At 43.9% G+C, this 21,696-nt stretch overlaps 1 long non-coding RNA gene across 1 annotated transcript in view; it reads right to left on the bottom strand.

The window, feature by feature from the left end:
- Positions 1-21,696, bottom strand: part of LOC130155594 (uncharacterized) — a 47,398-nt gene that overhangs the window by 11,116 nt on the left and 14,586 nt on the right. Inside the window, exon 3 of the long non-coding RNA XR_008824117.1 lies at positions 17,786-17,878. This is a non-coding gene — a long non-coding RNA (uncharacterized LOC130155594). The remainder of the gene's footprint in view (positions 1-17,785; positions 17,879-21,696) is intronic.

The raw sequence follows: 21,696 nt of genomic DNA, 5'->3' as shown, positions 1-21,696 counted from the left end.
GACACACAGTATCTGGAAATGCAGAGCATGACTCGTTCAGCCCCAAGACAGACAGGCTGAGCTTGCCCCAGAAATACCCATCCCCTCCCCGTGAACATGGACAATTAACAGAGTCCAGACACCTATGGCTAGAAAGAAACTTTTAAAAGTATCCTCTGCCAAGACAATAACCATCCTTTATTTTCTAGGCATAATGAAAACACACATGTATTACTTTTTAACAGTTGCCACATCACAGCTAGACACATAAATAAAATACCACTTGTCTTAAATTGGCAGGCACCCATAAAAAGTGAAAGGGATGATCTGCCACAGTTAGAGAAGGAACAACAGACTCTGTTTTAGAATTCACTGGCAAGCAAGTCATTTGGGACCTTACTGGATCATGGCCTTTAATGTCAAGCCACTCTTTCACTTTTGGTAGAGTGCATACACCAGGAGCAGAATATGGCTGAAACAATACAGCAGTAGTCTCAAGAGATATCACTGGGCTCTCAGAACTGTGTTTTCTCTGCATGCGTGACCAGCATGTGCAAGAGTCTCAAGCATTCCCACTACAGACTTTTGCAGCAGTGCAAGGTTACTGGTTTGGTTTTGATCCAAAGGTGTTTCTGTGTTTCCCACGCAGTCCACTTTGATGTTTTTTAAATATACTCTGAGCTTGTACTTGCCAAAAGAATAAATACAGCCTTGTTTTCATTCATATTTTAGTCATGAAGCATTGAGTTCAAAATCATTTGCATTATGATTTAGCAAGAGGTAAGCATAGGTAATAAGAAAAACACCGAACATCTTAAACATGCATGTTACTGTCTTACACAGAGCCATTTACCTTAGTAAAGTTCTGTTGAAAGAAACAGAGCTGAATCACAAATTCTTATAGTGTTATCTACTACATACTTATCATTTATGTCCCCTAAACACTTAATTTCACTACAGTATGAGCTCAGAGAAAGTTAGAAATGAATGAATTACTGTTCTGCTGTCGACTGGGCTGGAAGTAGGACAGTGAGTGATGCTGGTGATTGACAGCAGTCAACACAACTGGATCCACTGCATCAGGTTTAGTGATCACCTCCCCCCATATATTATACCAATGCTTCTCACCACATCAGCTACCTGTTACACACTCCACAGACTAGAGTATCTAGCATGTAGGAAAAGATTATTTAGATAGTGCCAGAAGACAAAGCTACCCATTGCACTTTGGCCACTTTGTGTCACCACAGTGATACAAATTTATATTTTTTTTAATTAAAAAAAGGTCATCTCAAGTGTATCACCAACACAATAACACATAGCCAGCAGCAATGGGCAGGCCTAGTCAACTGGGTCCATTAATTCCATTTGGCCATAACTTTAAGCCTTTTTTCTTTTTTAAGCAAAAATGCCTTGTGTTTGAAAAATGAAAAATAAGTAACATAACAAAGCTGTGTTGATGTTAGAAGTTGTGCATCGGTGCTTCATATTGAATAGGTATTGGCATCATGTTCACTTGTGCTAGGATACCATGGTGATGGGCCCCGAAGAATTACCAAAAATAGATTAAATGCATGTGGCAAGTGATAATAAGCACAAAATGTTTTCCATACAGTAAAAATGCCACAGGAAAGCAGAATAACACATTCTATAAATCAGCTCAACAGATCAACAACTTCCAGGCAGAATACTTGGGGATCTGAATGTGTAGTCAGAGCCGAACTCCTATGCCCAAAACTGCCAAGAAACCAAATTTGGCAATAGTGTCTGCACCTAAAGAAGTTCAGACCGAGGAGACTGGCACAGGATCTGCTGTTGCCAGCAAAAATGTATGAAAGGAGCTGAGAGGTCTGGATTTAAAGTAAGAGATATTAATCACTGAGTAACACCTACCCCAGTAACTCTGTCTTTCCAAGCTGCTGGAGTCTCATCCCTTTTTGTATTGAGTCAATCAAAATATTAAAAATGTCATTCTTTGAAGCTGTGCTGAGCCAGGCTGCTTGTTCACTGCTGTATAAAACAAATCACTCTAAAGAGTCTCACTGAAGCTGCCCACTGATTCAGCAGGGTGCTCATACACAGAATTAAAGACACGTGCAAGCACCAGCAGCTCTTGTGCAGGAATGACAGGAGACTGCGCACCCCACTTTCTCATTAACAACCACTATGCTGCATTACCACAAAGTGCATGACATCAAGGGGACATGAGATGTCTGAGACAGCACCGCTACTTGCTCACAACTGTCAGCAGCACTTTGCTCAAACCATCCCTTATAGAGAAACATGCACAGCAAAACCATTTGTTCATGAAAACAACAGCTACCTAAAGCCACAATGAAAATTCATTAACTGAGATGATATACCAGTACCAAGGTGACTCACTGTATGTAAATAAATCTATAAATATTTAGGTTGCTGCTCCAGATGTTAAGCCACCATCAACCCAAAGTGACGAGAGTTTCTGAAGCAAAATTTCTTATGCATCACAGCTTGCAAGAGCTCCCAGTGAAGTGTGGGTCACCAGAAACAGGGACCAGAAAGCCACTGGGAAGGGATATCCCATCACATAGCAACACACTAGAGGCATTCAGAAGAAAGCATGCAAAACTGCCTGACAAACATTGGAGGAAAAGATTCTGAACGTGGTGGTTTGGGGATGTGTCTCAGGTTTCCATGGCTTTGGAACACTGGTGTTACTGGGGTCAATACAAAGGACCCTGTGCCAATCAGCCAGAGCAGCTCTTCTTCAGGAGACAACAGAAGCAGGGTCCTCCCAAGGTTGGTAGGATTTTTTAACATGCAGGAGCAAGAGAGAGATCTAATTGCAAAGTCTGTTACTAGGTGACACACCAAGTCCTGACAAACTATACTGGGTAGTATTTTGATATATTGGTCTATGCAGCAAATGCTGTGCCAAAAATCCATCTTCCACCATCTCCACCCTCTGCTTCCTTGGATGGCTGAGAAACAAGGGGTCCAGAGCACATAGGCTGAGAGAAACCTGAAAGAAACAGGTCTTACTTGCTTTTTAAGTGGTTTAAACCCAAAAGCTCACTGGGATAATGGGACAAAGCTTCTGCATGGTTTATAGATCCCACTTGGCCCTGAGGACACACTTTCTCACTAGCCCACACACCTCAGTGCAAGCAGGTTAGAGGAAGATCACCAGCATGAGATCTCAGACCTTGTAGACACCAGAAAGCTGCTGGGCTTGGTCTGGCTTTAGTAATGCTCAGAGGACCCCTATAACAGCAAAGGCCCACTGTGACACTGGCTACCCTTATGGAGCAATAAGTGCAGTCCGGATATCTGTGAACTTGGGCCATGCTACAGACTCAGCTGACTTCTCACACCAACTTCATAGTCTCTTAACGACATAGGAATAGCAGGATGAATGTAGGATCTATAGCAACAAGAAAAACTATAGCAGAAATATATATGCTGTATTAAAGGTAAGAAATGAGCAAAGGGGAAGATTTGAGTTTACTGTTCACCTCCATCTTAGCTGCAATAAAAAGCACAGTATAAAGTATAAAATATTGTTAATTATTGCAATACTTCACATTTTAACCTGAAAGTGTGCTGACAAACCAAACCCCTGGTGCTTGCTGAGCTTTCCCTCAAAGAGCAGTGCAGGAGCTTGCCACTGTGCTTCAGCTAATGCTCCTCAGTCCTGCATTGTGCCCCTGGCAAGGGACGGCAGACAGCTATCCTACTCAGAGCAAAACCCTCCACACACCTTGTCCTTAAAAGCTGTGTGTTGACTGAGAGCTTCCACAAATACTGAAATATATCACAATACCAGGAAACGGGACAGGCCTGTACCCAGATTAGGGCTCCTAGCTGTATCACTTGCCATTTAGGATCTCTTCTTTCCTCACCCTGGTGATCCAGTGGTGCCACATCCACTCAGAGATGCTGTAGGAGGGCACGTTACCGCAGTACCTTCTTCTGGTGTAAGAGCAGAGCTTCATACCATGGTTGATATAGTAGTACCCACTTTAAGCCCTCTTTTGTGCCTGCAAGTTATCTTTGTGTGCTGCCATACTAATAATGGTCTGTTCACAGGACTGGCATTTTTATAGTACAGCAAGTACAGTGTCAAGCGGAAGAGCCCAACTCATTGTGAGAATCATCCTCAGAACAGTTTATGGGGCTATGCCTGGTAGTTGTGATTCTAGATGACCAAAAGGCATGGAAATGTGTCAGTCAGACAGTAACAGCAGTGCGGAGCTACAGAAATACAGACACCTTTACGACAAGATCTTAAGGGGATATCTGACTTCTGCTTCGTAATTCCCCAGTGCTTGGGCTTAATATGCTCAACACTGTGTTCAAGAAAGCAAAGGCTTGTTACTTTTGTTCTCACAAAATACTGCCCTGAGATGATAGGACTGTTTCACTTTCTTATGATCTTCAGGAACATAAAAGTTTTTATGTGTAAATTCTGGTATTTGACATCAAAATTAAATTTGGAGACAATAACACGAGGAAATTTTCTGAAATTAACACAAGTAATCCTCCCAACCACATGCTACTTAAAAAATTAGCAAACGCAAAATTTCAGGCTAGGTAGAACAGTAGTTTGCAGCAGACAAATTAGAACACTAGTTACTATTAATATTATTCAGCCAGACCTGATGTGCTCACTTTCAGTATCTGATGTCTCCCGAGAGCTCTCCAGGACTCCTCAACTGGTTTATCTTTCTTTACATGAATTTGAGAGACTTCAGGGTGCTGATAAATTGTTTCCTTATTAGAAGGAAGGACCTCGACTGACAGGACTTAGCTTAGAGGAAGTAACTGGGGAAAATGCAAAGGGTTTGCAAGGGAAATCCTGCTGCCCAGTTCCCAGCAGCAGCCTCTCTTTGTCGTCCAGAGCAACTTAACTGAGACCTAAAATTTGAGGTGGTTTCTATTCCTTCTAGCGTATCAGATCCATCAACACTAGGGATCCAATAGTAAGGAGCCTTCTCGCAGGAGAAACGTTATCCTTTCGGCATTACTGGGAATTTTATATCGGCCCTGATCCTTCTCCAGCTGAAACGAGCATGTACTCTGCCCCAGGTACTGGGGAGCAGGCCCACGCCGTAGGCCGGGCAGCGCAGGCGGTAGGCCGGGGGCCCGCACCGCCGCCGAGGTGAAGCAGGAGCTGGCGCGGCCCGGCCCGGCCGCGCGGAGCCGAGAGAGGGCGCTGGCGCCTCAGGCAGCGGCGGAGCGCGGGGCCGCCCCGCAAGGGCAGCACAGCCCGGGCCCCGCGGCCCGCCCCGGGGCAAACAGCGGCGGCTGCTGCCGAGGGCCAGGCTGGGGAGCAGCTTGCCTGCTCCCGGGCTGAAAGGTGCCCGAGGCCAGGTGTGTGCGCAGCTCCTGGGGATTAGGTGGAAAGCGAGATTCCAGTGGAAGTAGCTGGCGATGGGAAAGTGGAAGTCTGAGAAGCGGCTTTGCTTTTTTAAAAAGTAATTATATACACAAACGTCTTTCAGGGCTCTGAAGGGCTAAATTCTCATAGGAAATTGCACATACTGCAAAAAAATTAAGTAAACATCCAAGACATATAGGAAAAGACAACCAAAAAAGCCATTTTCAAAGCAAGTAGTTCACCATGTGTTTACATCTAGTCCGGAGACAATGAAAACAACTTCAAAAAAGTCTCCTTTTGCCTAACACGCTCCCTCCTGCGACAAGGGAGCTGTGGGCCAGCCCTGCCTGCCACAGCCTCTCCCCCAGCCCAGAGTCACAGCAGGCAGCTGCACTGGCAGCACATCCCACCTCCTGCCACCACAGCTCAGGGACACTGGGTCCCTAATAGTGCTCCTGTTGACATGGACATCCATAGTGACAAGGAAGGCTCCGCAGTAGAGATTTCCAACCCATGCAGCAGAGCTTATGAAAGATTTGCCTTTTCTATTGGGCTGTTCTCTTCAGTCTTGCATGAAGCAAATTCAACTAGTTTGTTTCACATGGTCCTGAAAAGCAACCCTCCTCTCTCACCCAAACAATTACTCTAGAGTTTCCTTGACTATAGCTGAAAAACTGATTTTATAAAGTCCTGCAAGCTAAAGATAATTCTGGTCCACATGCTTTAACATTACTTCTTAATATTTCATACAAAAACCCATTATTTATTCTGCTCTGTTGTCTATTTTGCAGTTAGGCCTTCTCCGAAATGTAGGTCTCAGAGTCAAGGCTATACTGCATATTAGCAAATACTGCATAGCTGAACCAAGGGCAGATTTCAGCAGCCTGTATTGTTTCTTTCTAAATTTTTCCAACAAACATATTCAGATCCCAGCCTAAACAAAACACTGTGACGGCTTCCAAGTCATTTTGGCCTGAAATATATTGCTGATGGGGTGTCCAGAGCAGGGTCACGTTTATAACTCAGTTTCAAAAATCAAGGTTAAGGCTTCTGTCCCCAAAACAGAAGCTGGAGGACCAAAATCATGGAATGGAGTTGAACATCCACTGAGGTGAGCCTGACTGCCTGCAGTCTTACTCATCTTCTGACTCTCCAGCCCAAGACATACTCCTAGGCTGATTCCAGATTAGATTTAGTGCTAGAGTTCTGTTGAAGAGAACCAGGGGCATTACCAAATTTAATACGTCCCGCTAGAAGAGGGGAGGACCAGTGTCAGTTGACTTTCCCTGAAATTTTTGGCCTGAAACACATTTCTGCTTTGTTGCCTACATTAGCATGAGGCATCCTGGAAACAGAGTCTGCAAGAGCATGATCAACTTGGCAGTTATCAGTAGATTCAAACAACCTGTGCTTCATTTTGGCCTCAGCTGTATGTCTTATCTACCAGGGTAAGATTCAGGTTCCCTGTAGCAATTTACAGGCAAGCCGCACATCTGAAATCGTTCCTGAGCTTCATATGCCTGAAGATGTAACCTCACAGCAGTAACTGCCAACTCCACATACCAGCAGCTTCTACTGAGCAGAGATACTTTCCCAGCCTGTGGTTAGACAGAAGTTGAAAGGATCATACAAAGCTGAAGATGGTCTTCAGTAGCCTAAAATACTTTCCACTTAATTCTGGCTTGAAATGGACTCCATCAGTCTCCCAGATTCACACCTCCTGAATACATGCAGTAGAGCCATGATTACTACTCCAAGACCTCTGAAGCAGCTAAATTTTCCAGTTAAGCCAGGCTCCTAATCCACAGTCTGCACAAGGGTTAAGTTCAGCAGAAAAGAAAATACAGAACTGAAATTATAAAATAATTTTGCCAATCTAGAAAACTGGCTTATGGCCATAACTTGCAGATTCAAAGGACTTCTTAATTGTGATCTGAAGCAAGTTCCCAGGATGCTGTTCAGAAGTGTAAGACTAGGGCTCTCCAGAAGAGAAGCTGCAGAGTCAGATTACTACACACTATTAGAAAATCTGGGAGAGTTAGATTGATATTGGTACATGGAGACTCTAAAGTCTTTTTCTTAACTTTAAAAAGATGGGTGTTTTGCTCTTGTCTAGACTGAAAAGCTAAGCAGGGTCAGAAGGCACAGTCGGGACCACAAGTGGGTTTTTACACCTTCTGTTGGTAAGGTGGAGGGCTGCCTCTCTGGATGTAATGAAACATCCTCCCTGTTCCTAGCTGCCCTAACCCTGAGCCAGTGCTTCATGCTGGGTCAGCCATCTCTAGGCTGGAGGTTGCAGAAGCAGGATGGTTTCACTCCTGAGAAGTTCTCAGGGCCTGTTGACAATTGACAGGAATAAACATCAACTGCTGCTGCCTAGCCCTGAGGCAGGGGGACCTTGTGACAGCAAGGCCACAGGGCTGAATGAAGACCATTTCCACACAAGTGAGGCTAGACATTGTCTTACTTCATTATCCCAGCTATGCAGGACCCAAAGACGAAGCAGCACTTTCAACACCATGTTGCCCCCAGTCTTACAGCCAACTTTTATTCCAACCTTAACCATAGGCCATATCCAGCCCAGACTATACAAAACTCAAAAGAGTTTATTATAGCAGTGCAGGCTCATTAAGATAACTGCAGAGGAAGGGAGGATGTAAAGAGACCTGGAGAGCAGGAAAGTACCAGTGAGGGGAAAAAAAACAGGGAGGGAATGAGCTCAGTATTTCCCAGGCACTATCAGCAGGCCTAGACACCACCAGTAGGAATGAAAAGGAAAGTAAGATTTGGTCAAGGACATGTGTGAAAGGGAAGCCTGATGGATAAGAGGACTGGAAGGAACAAAAAAGGCAGGAACAGGTTGATTCGTTGTTGGTTGTTTTTTTGTTGGTTTTTTTTTTAAAAAAAAAAGAGGGCAAGAGGAAGGGCAAGAACCAGGACTATATCTGTCACTCGTCTCTCCCCGCCCACTCTGAGAAGCTTCAAAAGAGATCTGGAAAGAGAGAGGAAAAAAATGACTGTCAGATATTACTGTTCCAGCCACTGAGTCATGGCAGGAAACTACTGATACTGTAAACTAGTACTGTAAGGTCAGACACAATCTGAGTTTTACCAAGGCTCACTGCAAAAGGAACAAATATTCAGTGGTCAGGATTTGTCCCTTTCATAACTCTTGGTGTTACCATAGAACTGTTTCACCAAGAATGTTAAAAGGAACAAATATTCAGTGGTCAGGATTTGTCCCTTTCATAACTCTTGGTGTTACCATAGAACTGTTTCACCAAGAATGTTTGAAAAAAGCTGCCTTCATTTTAACATTTCACATGAGTGCAGATGGTTCTTCTCTTCCTGTATCTTTTTTTTTTATTATTGCAACAAATCTTTATTAGGAGAAGGGTGTGGAGAAAGAGTAGAAAAAGCCTCCAGTCTTTAGGGTGCTACTGGATACTTGGGCTACTCCAACTCTTATAATTGCTGTGCCACAGAAAGACCATTTTATTACAATCATCTTATCCTTCCATCAGATTGGTCAATGGCAGTTGTCACCATCCATGTGGCCTTTTCAGACACAGTCACCACCAGTCTCATCAATGCAGTACATGTACAATGGGTAGAATTACTTCCATCAGGATGATACAGCCATCCTAATTCCCACAGGAACACAGCAAAGAAAAAAAACACAGGAATTTGCTGTTGTGGGGAAGGCTCAGCAGCACCTCCCAGCTCCCTAGGAGAGTACCATTACGCTCCCTGAACCGCCCAGACAGAAAGGCTCAGCCATGTTTTGGGGGTTTTTATTGCCCACCAAGAGCTGATGAGGTAAAGCACCACAGGATTCCCACCTGCCAACACAGAGGCACATGCTGGCCATCCAGGCAAGATTACATTTCTCAATTGACAAGCCCTTTTGGAAAGGTAAGATGCCATCTAGCCCCAGAGTGCCGAAGAAAGGGAAACAGCAGACACTGGGGATTCAGAGATAACAGGGGAAGGAGCAATACAGCATGGGGCATAGGTTCTTGGGGAACTGTTAGCCATGTACTACTATTTGTTAATTGAAGTTTTTAATTACCCACTTCAGTTTTGTTCCTGTTGCCTAAGCATACTCACTATAGCTTTGTAGCCACCCATAACAGTGGACACAGCTAGAAGGCTCTTGTCCCATTTCAGGGGTTAAGCCATAATGGGATGATTGTGCACATCTGCTACTGTAACCCACTAAGCAACCTTCCAACTGTCATCTTTAGCTAATTGCTTCCATAAGTAAGTCCCAAGGGTCACTATCCAGCTCATCTGAGTCACAGAACCAAGCCTGAACCAGCCTTGGTTGAGTACAGTTCAGCAGAAGGACACGTTCTCAAGAATAGCCCAGTGCTAGTAAAGTGTGCCAAATCCAGGAAGTCAGTCATACCAGGGAAAGACACTGGTGACCCTGGCAACCTGTCCTCGTCTTCCTCCACCAAGAAAACAAAGCAAAACAGAACCTGACACATCAGGCAGGAGACATTTAATCCAGTGATGCATGGAACAAGGGGATGCAGGAAAGTTGTAGAGCAACACCTTACACAATTCTGTACTACCCTGGAAAGTCATGGCTGGAGGCAGTACACCTCATGGCAAGCTATGGGCAAGCACACACACAGGCACCTGCTGGTGACAGCAGCACTAAAGAGCCTCAAGTCTGGAACCCCTCCACCTCTTCCTGGCAGTAGCTTTAAAGGCTGCTTAATAGCTTTGTTGTTTTAACAAATAAAATAATTTGTGACATTAGAGAAACTAGTCAGATGCTATATGCAGGGCTTCATCATAACATACAGCATGGGTGAATTTCAAAATATTCCTGTCATAGATCACTGGCCAAAAAAAAAAAAACCAAAATCTATTCCCTTCTTGAATGGGGGTTTACAGATACTGATGAATTTGATATGATGATGATTTCCAGCAGGGGAGCAATATTTGTCTTAGTTTCCACACCACAAGCAGCCATGGAAAAGGGCAAAGAATATAATGACTCAGTATCACAGGGTGGAGACTAATTAGCAGCAGATCAGGATCAAGCAGAGGTCCCTGGAAGAAGGTGCTTTCATGAGCAGAGCATGATCTTACTCATCGCCTGTCTTGATCAACTGCAGAGGTTTCCATGAAACAAATGCTAAGGCTACCTTACTGTCACAAACTGAAAAAAACTTTGGTGCATTTTTTTGTTTGCTTTAAAATAAGTGCCTTGGTTTGGGACCTTCCTGATTCTTTTCTTCCAGTTTATCCTGGCAGGGAGGAAGCCTCCCGTAGCAACCAAAACCTCAATGTGTGGAGGAGCACTTATCAATCAATGCCTTCATCCACTCTCTCAGTTCACTGAGGACTGATAACAAAAATACTAATAATATGAGGACACCACCATCCTTTCATTCAATCAATGCAAATGAGCTACAGGGTCATTTCAGCAACCTTTTCTTTCAAGACATGCTATTCCCCTCTAATTTTCAGGCAACCAGTGAACTGATAGTACCTACCTTTTCACTGAGTCAAAACCATTACAAAAACAGCTGGGTCAAAAAACAATACAAAAACATTTTATCTAATTCATTATCACATTACCCCATCAGGAAGGTGAATTTTATTCCTGCTGTAACCAACCTGTCAACACTCCTGGTTTATCAGAAAAGTACACCGTGAATACACTGAAAGATAATTCTTGTCTTCTAAATGATTTATCTGATTTTTCTGGGAATATATTGGGAAACCGGCAAAACTAAGATTTGAATCTGAGTTTCCTAGTGCTCCTGCCTATTCTTAACAGGACTCACTGGATTGCCTCCTAGTAATTTTTTTTTTCTTCTGAAAAATCTATTGCTTACTTAAGGAAGCTTAAATGCTCAAAAGCCCCAGAATTGATTTGTTTATTTTTAACTAAAATAGCAAGTGCATTTTTCAGGAGCTGATGTATGCCCATTGATATTGAGAAAGGCATTGGCAATTAGCATTTATCTTTAGTTTTGCAGGGCTGGAAAGGCACTGACTTCATGAATTTTAAAGTCTTCATTCCTCAATATAAAACCAAAGGTGGGGAGTGGAGTGGGGCTCCTCCTGCCATACTCTGCCTTCAGCTTGGCTGGAACTGCAGGATGGTCAGTCTGGATGCCCTACAAACCAATAAAGATTAGGCTGTCTGTCAAGCATCTATCTCCCCACCAGTACAAGAAACTCTGCGCAGCTCTCCAGTCTCACATGGGCTGGGAGGAACTCCTTCCCAAGATAACAGACACCGCCTGAGCACCGCTGCTTTAAAAAAAATGCTATGAACATTGGCAAATGCATGCCCTGTAAAATATTTTGAGGAATTTTAACAATCACCTCATTATTTGGTGACCGGGAGTTTGACAAGCAAAGGCAATAGACACCACCTACTCACCCCCGCTAAGGTCTGAACCATGCCGTCAATGTGACAGTGACGAGGCCCTCAGGCTCTCTTCTTGCCTTGCTGGCCTGTCATTACAGCATTTCCTTAAGGCAGCAGGAACTCTGGCACCCCATAAATCTTCCTCTCCTAGGCAACAAGCTGATTGACTCTCTATTTCCTACATTTATTTGTTTTTTCATTCATTCTTAACTGCAAAATTAGTAGTTCCATTCACGAGGTTTTCTACTTCTGCAGCTTATGATTTTTTTAAGCAGCCAAAGGGACCTAGGAACTTAAACCTCCTTGCAGCAGTGGTTAGGCAGGCTTTTGCCAAAATCACACAGGCTAGGAAAGGCACAGCAAGCACTCACTCTGACACAGCACAGCCTGATGACCCCCATGAGTGCTCACACAAGCTGAGAATGTGTGTGGCAACCTGTGGCAGGATGGAAATAGTGATGAGTGGGGACAGATCCTTGTATTTATTTTGGAAATACCATCCCTGTCAGATAAACTTGTTGCCCAGGCATGCACGGGGGCAGGCCCTCAGTTTTATACCCCTCCACAGCCTGGAAGGACATGTCAGCAATAGCACAAGTGGGAGGCAATGGTCTTGTATGTAGGACATGCCCCACTGAGGCAGCCTTTTTCCCTCTCCTCAAAGGGCACAACTGGTGAGAAGTAACTAAGAGCTGCCATGTATCGTCAAACCTGTGTCCTTCAGACAGGCCTGCCAGAATTTCACACCACGTCTAATGCTGTGTGATGACCGCACAAATGTTGTCCCCACTGGTGGCCTCAGCCTCTTGTCAGGGGCATGAAATCTGCCAGCTAACTTCCGAACATCACCTCAGACAGAGAAGGACACATCCCCACAGACTCAAAGCTCATTCTACTCTTGTGACAGCTACAGAAATTACTACAGGAAGAAACAATTCAGTACTGTGCAAGTACCGCAATAAATGTGAGAGACACTCTCTCTCTCTCCAGTTCATCGGAAACAAGGAGAGACCAAGCAGCTTCCTCGGGTCTCACAGCAACCTCCCACAGCCCAACACTGCTAGGCAAGCTGCAGCTCACGCACCTCTGAACTACTCACTGATCTGCAAGATACCTCTATGAGCCTCAAACCAATGGATATAGTTGACTTACATATGTAAATTTAAATTATATAAAAAAGCCAAATTCATTGCACATTTAAAACATTGCAGTTGAACTTAAAAGTTTTCAGGCTTTTCCACATCATCTCCTGGCAAGACCACTGTATTTTCTCATACATGTGAGGAAATTTTCCCAAAAAGTATCGGGGGGGAAAGTATGTACATCTCTCTGTAGGCTGCCCAAATTGCCAAGCTTGCAACAAGTGATGCAGTAGTTAGGGAGAAGCCAAGAGGATTGAGCCTGTGCTTGCTCAATGGGAGGCACGAGGATGTCCTTACAAGGTGTCAGCAGATGGTTGTGTGTTGAAGGTGTCTCCCTCGTAACACCCATGAGAAACAGCTGGCAGAAACCTAGGAGGTTGCCTGCAGGACTCATCCAACACAATTTCAGCACCTCTGGGCATCTGCAACGGTTGCACAGGGCTGAGACCATGGCACAGGGCACCTGGAAGGCTACTGCTCCTCTGCAGTAATAGCTGGAGTTCAGGCACTACATGCATGGGCACCTCAAACTGCACTAGTCCTCTACGTTTACACACCTGAAGCATTCCTCTGCAAGACAAACTAAAAGCAACTGGAAAAGCTGGTAACTGCAAGAACTCAAGTTATAGCTCTCCTGTCTGCACTGTTACAATTAAGAGTTTAGGGTTCGATGTGTGAGTATCACAATCTGATAACAATTATCAGGAAAATACTAACTTAAAGGGCAGTGACACACCCTCCCTGCTCTGTTTACAAATGTCACTGTCATATGAGATACTAGTCAAACATATCAGCAGACTAAAAATAAACCACAACAGGATATGTTGATAAATATTTATTTCAAAACAGTATAGCCTTTTACATGACTAATGTTAATGTGATTTCAAACTGAGAAGAAAACCACCAATGCTGATTGCATGCTAACTGTGTTCAGAGGATTGAAACAAGTAACTACCATCAGTCCTGGCATTTCATTCTCCTATTAGAAAATGTTACTAGGTATATCAAACTGCCAACAACATTCTTGTGTCTAATACATCAGTGAGTACCAGTGCATGACAACTAAGGCCCACAGGTGTCATCTTGGAAGAGCAGCAGCCATTTGCAAGCAACAGGATTCATCCTTTCAGGACTGCTTGGGCTGCTTTTGTGCACCAGCCAACGGAACCCATATCGCATAGAGGTTAGAAGCCTGCCCAGACCTTTAAGAGGATTCTATTCCCAGTTAGATCACCATCAAAACATTTTCACAATAGCATCTGCCACTGAACCATTGCTAGTTAGTCAGTCCCTGCCTTCAGTGAGAGAGGAAGATGTGACAGCAAAGATGGAATTCTTTTTTAAAACGGCCCAAAAAGCCCCAATATAGATTGCAGCACTTTGTGGCCTACATCATGCTTGTCACAGGGCAGGGAGAAGGAATCTGCATATCATCGCGTGTTGTAATAACTGCAGAAACATCTCTCTCTTCTTGCTTCCTCTCCACCCTTGTTAAAAGAGTTAAGGTAAGATGGGAAAGCAGCTGCAGCTTTTAGGACATCCCATCCAGGGACCCAGTACAGCAGTGGCAATGGTTCTTCAGGGTGCTCTATAGCCCCATTTGCTCTTTAGTAGCTTTAATATTTTCTCTGTATCACTTCTCTTAAGTGTTGTGAGTAGCATAAAGAAAATTCATGGACGATCTCGAACAATTTGGATAGTATTGTAATAGGGGCCGCACAACAGACAATGCAGTCAAGGATCTGCTGAAGCAAATGGTTCTGCATTGGGAAAGAGTGAAGAACTGAGAGAAGTGACTTGACTTGGGGAGGGGAATTCACAGCTCCATAAAAGTCTATGGGATGACTATTCTAATGCTTAAAGTAAGCTTTCCATTCTGCACCCCACAACCTCCAGGTGGAAAAGCAGGGCTCTTCTATGGATGAGTTTAACAGGCTAAAAGGTCCATAGGGAGAACACATGAGCCCCGGTAGCATTGGAGTGTGCATTTGGCTCTTTGGTCTCACAGAGATGTCTGGACAGATAGATCCTAATTACCTAGGCAATGAGGAACTTTTCAGGAATTGTTTGTCCATCATGCTCCCAACAATATGGAGAGGGAAAGGGAGATTGTATGGTTGCATATTTCTGTAGTTCCTCAGTGAGGACAGAAGCATATGGTCTGGAAGGCTTGGAGAGTGTTCTCTGAAAAGAGAAAGGAGTGTGTTTCAAATGAGACACCCACCTTCTTCTCTAGGATGATGTACTGGCAATGCCAGAGTGCAATGGGCTGCTCTGCTGGTTCCCTGCAGACAGGAAAGCCTGGGCATGAATGTCAGACACTCCATCTCCTCTCTTCTACCTTCTTCCAAACAAGGAAGCGCCCCCAGTGCTGAAGGGGGCTGCTGCTTGTAGCAATAGTCCACACACTATAGTACTTTCATCTATCTGAAGATCCATACAGCATTACTTAGGCTACATGCCCACTACAGCATCTGCCCACTCCTTACACTACAAAGGCCTCCTAGAAACTCTGAGCATAATGGTCCAAAAGTGATTTTTTCTGTCAGACTGCAATGATGCCAGCACCCTGTCCACCTCCTAAATGCACTCAGCTCAGCAGTTTACCAAACACACTTTGAATTTGAAGGACCAACAAACAGTATCAAAGCTGACAGCCTGAATTTCAGCAAAGATTAAAAGAGCATTATAGAAAGAAAGTGAAGCTTTTCAACACACATAGTTATTCTACTGTTCTGTCATGCATCTGCCTAAGTTGCATTAATTGCAAATTTTCTCTGTAATTGGCCAATTCCATGAAATAAAACATTTCTGGTGAAAAATAATATATGCAGCCCAACACTGCGTGCATCATTCATGCAGAATAGGAAAGCATTTAGTGCAGTGGGAAAGAGTCATCTTATGAATGCTGTGGAACCCAGAAACAGATAAAAGTTACATTCAGTTCCTAAGCATTAAGCAATACATATAAAAAGGAGACCTCCCACCAAGCCAGCAGAAAGCTTAAACTACAGGTAGAGGGCAAGGACAGCTGTGGATATTTAGGCACATAGTATAAAGAACTCTTCCAAGATGTCATTTCAAACAACCCCCCCCATAGCAGGAATTTGCCAGGTCCACAAGTATATTTCTCACTCTTGGACAAAACCATCTTCTTTGCAGAGACTGTCTGGCAGGAAGCTGGTAACATGAGTACCAGGACAATTTTGCATCTTCCTAATTTTTTTTATTATTACAGAGTGCTTTCCTTACACAGACTGCATGACAAAAACATGCCTGTACAGTAAAGTAGATTCAATCAAAACCAGCAGCAGAAAACCTTTCAGAAAAAGATGTTCTTCCAAGTGCTTTTTACTAAGTAATTATACAATTTCAGAAATCAACATAACATTGTGAAGTGTTACCTCAAGAAATACATGTAGTTTGGCACTCATGCTGTATTTGTATAGAGCACTGCTGAGTGCTCATGGACTTTCTGAAACATGCCATAGTGTAAATCTATGCTTCAGTCGTGTTCCATTTCTCTGTATGGGAAACTAAATCAAAGACTTATCATTCTACAGAGCTGAGTATATGGTAATCACTAAGTGGAAACTCATCACATTTGGAAATCCAAGACACTTCCCTTCCTTTCCAAGACATCCTTTATTTGATCCTGGCCAGTCATGGCAAGACAGAGAAAAAAAATAAATATATATGGTCTGGCTTGTCAGCTAGTCAATAAACCATGCAAAAAAGTCAACCTAATTTTTCCCTTCATTTATTTCCCACAAGCCTCTTTATAACCTTTTCCCTTCCACACACACCAAACACTTGAAAACCACAGGTTTCCCATGCTATTGGATTACTTGGTTTTTTAATGGCCTCTAATCTGAAAATGCTTCATAATAGTCTAATACAAATGAATAGTTTTAGCCAGTCCTCTTCAGTATGTATGCTTATTTTCCTCATATCAATGACATTAATTTAAATAAAAGATATAATAGAATAGGAAGTAGTATTTCCTAGTAAGGTGTTAAATAAATTATAGAAACATGCAATTACCACAGCAGGTTCATTTTTAATTACATTCTGTATGTGATCATTTTGGACATGCTGGAAGCAGGAATTATTCAATATATAACTTTGGCAAATATATTTATAAATATATCCCAGAGACACTGTCACAAATGTCTACTACAGAATAGAAGCCATCAGTTAAAAGGAAGGTAGTAGATACTAATCCTTGTGGCGGAAGAGCTATTTCAAAATGTGAACTCAACCACATCCTCTTTGGTATGTACTTACCAACATTCAATACAGTCTTCCTGAATCGGTAAAAAGTCTGAGACAACAGCTCAGAACAGCATGTAAGTATACACTTCATATTAAAAGGAAGGCTCACTCTGAAAACCAGCTATAATAATTAGACATGAATGCTGACAACTATGCCCATGTTCAGCCCTGGAACAGGTTTGCGCGTGCTCAGAGCTTTCAGACTCAGTGCAAAGGCTGGAAGAGGACCACCATCATTTTGGAACAACAAAGTGCAGAAATTAATCATCTAAGCCTCTAGACTTGAGGTCCTAGACTTCAAGTCCCACCTGCCCAAGCACAAGAGAAAAGGAAAGGGAACACACACTAAAAATTTCTTTCAACTCTAGCATTTCACAACTGTTATCTAGCTCCAATACTTTCCAGGGTGGCAGATCCATTTAATCTCAACTACCACGTCAGCCCATCCAGCCTCATCATATCTCCAAAACACAAACTCAGTTCTGTCTAGTGAACCTGCAAAACACTTAGCCTATGGAAAAGACTGAGCACAACATAAAACTGAATTTACTTTCAATTAATCAACACAAGGAGCAAGAACAAACTGCTTTCAAGCTTTGCACTTTCCATAGTAACAACTTCTGAGCTTACCTGTAGTTGCCATACAGCTTGAAGTCTGCTGCACATTCGTAGCTGTCCTAACATTTCCATTGCAGAGGTAACATGTAGGAATGCTGTTCTCTTCTTCCTGGGAGCAAACAAAAAACAGATGTGATTTGTAGGTATTTATTGAACACACATTTCAGTCATTTAATTAAATACCAGGGGAAAAGCACAGGAAAAAGGGGAAGAAAACCAGTTTTAAATCAGCTTAATAATCTCCATTTGTCCACACCTTTGCATACATAAAAGCATTATAAGGATGCCATGCTGACAGGAAGTGCTGGTCAAATCAATAGAGGGCCTACACATCTACATGGGCAAATGCTCACAGAACTGGGCTGCTTGACCCCAACATTTTTTTGCACTGCTAAAACAGCTGACACTCAAGACTGCAGGGACATGGAAAACACCTGATCTAATTTAGCCTTGGTAATAGGCCTTTATCACCAGCACAGCAGGACATAGTAAAACTTCCACAATTAAGTGAGCAACAAAGCATACTGCTGCTTTTCTTTTTTTTTTAGTAGTTTCTTTATGATAGCATAAGAAGCCCCAAAAAGGGTGCTCTTAGCATTTATTATACATAGTTTGTTTTGAGCTTAGGATATTCTTGTGCTAAAAGCAACAAGTCCTGCCCACTGAGGCTGCTGCAGCCCACCAAAGAGCTAGCATACCAGTGCTTGGCAAGGCCCAAGATCGCATTCCAAGGCTGGAACTCACCACTTGCTAGTCTCTCCAGACTCCCGTGGCATTTCCAAGGCAGCATTACCACCTATTTTGCCTACGTGCAAGTTTAGGAGTCCTTTTCCTTCCCTTCTGCAATTGAATTTGCATTTTAAAACATAGTTTATGCTATTTTATTTCTATTCAACCCAACAGCTCTTCAGCAACATCCCTGCAAACAGTACTGGTAAGGACCATGAGTTCTGCCTCACCTCAGCAGCCTGCCTGAGGCAGCTAGGAGGGGCCAGTGCTGGCTGGAAAGGAGGAAGGAGAAAGCCACCAATCTACATACACTGCCTGGCCTCCAGCAGTACAGCCATGCCCACAAGGCAGAGGCCACCCAGCGACAGCACCCTCTACAACACAACACGAACGCTACAACCCTCCCCTCAAAACGCAGCCATTTTATAGCACCAGCCCCGCCTGCGGGGAGGACCCAGCCAATCGTGCCACAGAGCAGGAGAGGCGACGCCCTATGGCTGCAGGGCGGGAGGCCCAGAGCCCGCCCACCGCGGGGTGGCCCTTCCCCGGGCAGTCGCAAAGCCGGGAAATTACCGCCAAAACAGGGATGCGCTTCTCCACAAGTGCATGAGGGATTAAAATAGCCCGTGCAGTTACTGGAAAAGGGGCACCCCGCCCAAACACACAGGAGATCCTGCTAGGAGCATCTCAACTCCAACCAACACCAACAGGGGGAATAAAATGTATAAAAAGTGGGAGCTGCAAAAATGCGAAGGTCTGGCCTCTGGCAGGTGGGCCCCTGCCCCTCACAGCTGCAGGAGGAGTAGGGAGACCTCAGGAAAAAAACAGCTTTATTTGAGATAAACGGCTGCACCCAAGCTGTGGTGGCGTTGCAGAAAACAGTGGCAAAAACAGGGGGAATTGAAAGCCTTTGAGGGGCTCTGGAAAGTCCCCCTTCTCTGCAGGCTGGCAGCCGGCCAGTTTCCAGCTAGCCCACCCTCACACAACCGTTCCCTGGCGCCAGAAACACTCAGGAAGGGCAACAGGTGGTGGACTGGGGTTGTGTAGGTACAGAGGTGTGAGATGGCACTGGGCAGAGGAGGGACTCAGAACAACCCTCTTTTCCACAGCCCCCTGGGATGCCTCGGTCCATGCCTACAGCCGATCCTCCCTGCTGGCACTGAGCTGCCCCTCAGAGCATCCTCCCTGCAGGCTGACTGAGCTAAAGGCAATGACCAGCCTTCCTTAGTGACATTCCCATCCCTAAATATGTTTTCCCCATGGAGACTCTCATTCATCTGTCATCCCAGGAGAAGCAACTTTGTGGGCCTCCAACTCCTGCCTGTTAGCTCAAGCCAAAAGGAGTAAGTACAAACTAAGAATAAATACCAATTAACCTGAACCTTTCTTCATATCGTGATCTGAACCAGACGCTATATCTATCTTTAACTTTAGGCTGCTTTGAGATGCACCCTCTATCCACAGCAGGCAAAAATAAGATTCCTTCTTTTGATAAAGTTAATTGTGGGCCTCAACAAGACACGTTTCTTGGCAATACTGTGCTCTTATCTTTAAATGCTGTGAACTCACAAGGGTTTGAAAGGCCATATATTTTGAATGCCTTCAATACAACAAGGTTTGTGATTAACAAGAATTTAATCCAGGAACCTGCCCACATCCTGCTGGAAAAAGAGGTGTGGTGAAGGTGAGTTACTTCTCACAGTGAGGACAGCTTTTGCAGTGCATGCAAGCATTGAATAGAGGCTGTCCCATAAAACCTAGCCAAAGGCTGCAGGGGAGCACAGCTGAGATTTAGTCCCACAGCGCAGGGGAGAGCAGGGGAGAGCAGGGTAGAAGCCATACACTATCTCCTGTTGAGCTGGTTGAAATCAATAGTGCTTTATATGGGGTTTAGTATCAGAGATACTAAACAGAGTATATACAACAATACAACAGTATGTGCAAATAATAGAACAGAGTTAAAAATTAAGATTTATTTCCCCAAGTATATCAACATTTTCAAAGCTGCTTTGTTTTGATTTTTTCCTTTGTTGGAAGTAGCTGCAATATTTTCTACATTACTTAAAACCACTGTTGAAAGCTCATGTAACAAAACTGTGTTTTTCATTATGCTTGTCAGTAATTATGAAGGCAACACGCATATAGAAAAGAAACTGTACAAACCAGATTTGCTGCAAAAGCCAAGACCTTTCATAAATGCAGCTGTGTACTCCTGTAGAAATATAGGGTATTTTGGGGAAAATATTTTTGGATGTTGAAAACCAGTGACAGGGATACCAAGCAACTCTTGGCAAAAGCTGTGCAAAGCTATACTCTGCCCAGTTCCACATCTCAAGCACTTTCTGCACCATCTAGTCTCACATCAGCTAATCTGGTAGCCAGTATTATTGATATAATCTTCACATACCTTCAGTGTAGACACATAAGTTTTAACAAGCCTGCAGATTAAGTCATAAAATTAAGCCTCTACCATTTTAAAGTTGCATAAATGCCTAAATGCTGTTTAAGTGGTTTACCAGTGTGATTTGTTTGTACAGCACAAATCTCATCTCAACGTAGCAGCACAGGAGGCCCAAAGATGTGTCCAGCAATGCCAGCTACAGAATACCAAGGGTCTCTTGGTGTGTAGGACACATATCTTGCTTGTAAGGCCAGGACATCACCCACCCCTGTGTTACGTGGACATGTGAGGAACTGTTTATGTGTCGGTGCACCTGGTTATCAACCGGGTCCTCTGAAATAGAGACTGTTACTAGTTGCCCTAGGTACCTGACTATAAGTGCCACATTCACTAGCATCTACTGCTGCCCCTTGAGAAGTGCAGCAAGGCAAGGAACCTGGGCTGTGTGCATCCCCAGAAACCACCTCCTCAGCTGCCAAGGACAATGCTCTTCCCACACAGCTAGAAAGGCTCAGAGGACTAATCCCTAATAATTTCAGTTTATTGGCTCTTGCCTGGAAATGGAGAGGAAACAGTGTACACAGAATGGTCAGGGTTGGAAGGCACCTCTGGAGATCATCTAATCCAACACCCTGCTAAAGCAGGTGCACCTACAGCAGGTTGCACAGAGTTGTGTCCAGGCAGGTTTTTAATGTCTCCAGAGAAGGAGACTCCACAACCTCTCTGGGCAGCCTGTTCAGTGCTCTGTCACCCTCAAAGTAAAAGAATTTTTTCCATGTATTCAGAAGGAACT

This window comes from Falco biarmicus, chromosome 9, assembly GCF_023638135.1.
Source record: "Falco biarmicus isolate bFalBia1 chromosome 9, bFalBia1.pri, whole genome shotgun sequence".
NCBI lineage: Eukaryota > Metazoa > Chordata > Aves > Falconiformes > Falconidae > Falco > Falco biarmicus.
The sequence above is the reverse complement of the archived record's forward strand: the minus strand, read 5'-3'. Positions and strand labels throughout refer to the sequence as shown.